Genomic DNA, 2,665 nt, shown 5'->3' with positions numbered 1-2,665 from the left:
CAGTCATTTAGGTCATGATATTGCATCTCTGAGAACTCGAGAATCAGCTGTGGATCCTTCCCACCTTGATAAGACGAATACAAAGTTTTCATTTGTATCACACACACCGAGTACATTTGTTGCAATTTCACTCTTCCTTGTTCTATACCTTGGGTGATCAGTTGCACTAACATTTACCTTGATGTACGTGCCATTTAATGCACCCAGATAATTCTACAGAGGAACAAAATAAGAAATATTCATATGCATACGTTCACCTAACAAATAAGTCATGTCGAACTAATGTTGGTGTAGTTGAACTGTATCTTAAACCATTTCCATCATTGATCTGTACATGAGTTTGTGACCGACAAAGATTTTTTTAACAACGCATCATGTAATTGTAACACTGCTAATAAAACGGTGTTGAAATGCCTAGAAACAATCTCACTAGAACGTACAAATTCTCTTTGAACTATCTGGTTCTTAATGTTGTGGGCTAAAATATGTAAGAACATGGCAACCATCTCCTCTACATCTATAATTTCAGCTCCAACTAATTTGTCAGTTGTCTTAAGTAAATGACACAAAATGGAATAACATCTTTTATTTATTCTTGTACTTTGACGACAACATAAGTCGGACTCATCAATGAGTCGAAAGTATGCTAATTGTCTAATACGATGTCTACTGTCGGGTGATCTATTTTCTATCCTTCTATGGTCATTCAATAATAACTCTAGTGTTAAAAGTAACTGACGTTGTGAAGTTGTGAATGTTGTTAGTATCGTAACTAGTTCTGTTGGGTCCATTATATACTAGAAAAATTGGAACTGACCCTAAAAGAAACATTTTAGATCATAAAATAATTACAATATCGATTTTTTATGTTAATTTTTTACGTTATTTTAAAAGCAAGCACACTATCAATTGGTACTATATCATTGAAAACAAATCAAGTAAATTGACTTTTTTTTTAATGTTATTCTAGAAGCAAATTAAATTGTTCTTTTTTTATACACTATTGATTAGGATTCTTTTCTTAAAAAACGATTTTTTATCTTCTTTTTTTCATATTATTCTAGAACTATTTTAGGTACAACTATTTTAATCTGTCGGGTCCTTTGTTGGGTACAAACTATTTTAATTAATCCAAATTTTCAAACAACTTTAGTACAATGGTTGAGTTTTAAGTCGAAATCAAAAAATAAAAACTATTTTTTGAAAGCTACTTTTGTTCTCAAATTTTGCCTTAGTTTTTTAAATCATTATAGATTTTAAATTATACAAAAGTTCTGATTTCTTGTTGTACAATTATCCATTGATTTGTGGATTTGAGTGGTTTTGATTTGAATTTGAGACTTATTTTAATTAATCCACAATTCTAGGATTTCAAACAACTATTTTACTAGGTACAACTATTTTAATTAATCCAAAATTTCAAACTTTAGTACAATTGTTGAATTCTTAGTCAAATTCCAAAAATAAAAACCACTTTTTGAAAGTTACTTTTTTTTTTAGTTCTCACATTTTGCCTTGGTTTTTTAAATTATTGGTGAAAGGTAGATAATAAAAAGGTAGATAATAAAGAAAGAAATTTGGAAGTGAAAGTAATGTCACATGCTTAATTTTAAAAAACACTGTTTTTTTTTTCATGTTAACAACATTGTTCCTTCTTGGAGACTTACAAAACTGATTTTTGCCCATAGCAAACTATTTTTTTTACAAAGGTTTTTATATTACTTTTTTTAAAAAAATATTATTATAGTTAATCATTCAAACATAGCAACAAGTATAAAGTAATGTTATTCATCCAAACATAAACAAGATTTATAAATAGTCATCCAACTATCAACTCATCCAAATATAAATTCTTCCAAACAACTATAAATACAAAACAAACATATATTACTGTTTCCATCATACGAACAGCTATAATTAAGAATATATGAATATTCGTCCAAATTACTATAGATTCATGTAAACGAACCTCACACGATGCTCGAGTATGCTAATAGTCCACACTGACAAGAGCACACAAAAAGTAATTATTAGCAACAAATATAAGTAAGATAAAGAAAAATGTGTAACCTAAACCCCGAAAAGGATTGCATAAATCGTAATAAAGATAGATAGTTATCACCTTATCAAGAGAAAGTTGGTAAACAGTGTTCGATCCGGCTGATTCGTAATATGACCAACCCTAAAACAAGTTACAATAAAGAACATTAGTATATACTTAGGAAGTTATAATAGGGAGGCACTTGTCAACATCCATGATAAAAAGAATGTTGGACAAAAGGGAGAAGACATACCATTTGCATTTATGAAGTGGATGGAATGTGTTTTTCCTTATACTTGAAGGCAAGTGAGAGCATAATTATAAANAAAAAAAAAAAAAAAAAAAAAAAAACTAGGGTCCAGCCTCAGAGTTATGAAATTCATTCATTGAAACTTGAATTTATGATAATATCATGAATAACGATAAATGAGAAATCGACAATGTAGGTAGAACGATCGACAATTGATTTCAAATTATAGACAGATAATGACAAATTATTTCATTCAAGGAAGAAGAATTGAAAATTAGAGACGAATAATAGAGACAATAGAAACCAAAAAGATGCAAAATTCATGGAAACACATAATTAAAAAAATGTTGGAGACAAGAGAAATAAGATACCAA

At 28.9% G+C, this 2,665-nt stretch overlaps 1 long non-coding RNA gene across 1 annotated transcript; it reads right to left on the bottom strand.

Moving 5' to 3' along the window:
* On the bottom strand, positions 1 to 2,315 carry LOC120092721. Its single transcript, XR_005486129.1, has 3 exons — positions 2,123 to 2,315; positions 1,970 to 2,003; positions 1 to 213 (listed from the first exon to the last, which is right to left on the bottom strand). It is a non-coding gene; the product is annotated as an uncharacterized LOC120092721 (long non-coding RNA).
* Positions 2,316 to 2,665: the final 350 nt, after the last annotated feature.

Source organism: Benincasa hispida, chromosome 12, assembly GCF_009727055.1.
Source record: "Benincasa hispida cultivar B227 chromosome 12, ASM972705v1, whole genome shotgun sequence".
NCBI lineage: Eukaryota > Viridiplantae > Streptophyta > Magnoliopsida > Cucurbitales > Cucurbitaceae > Benincasa > Benincasa hispida.
The sequence above is the reverse complement of the archived record's forward strand: the minus strand, read 5'-3'. Positions and strand labels throughout refer to the sequence as shown.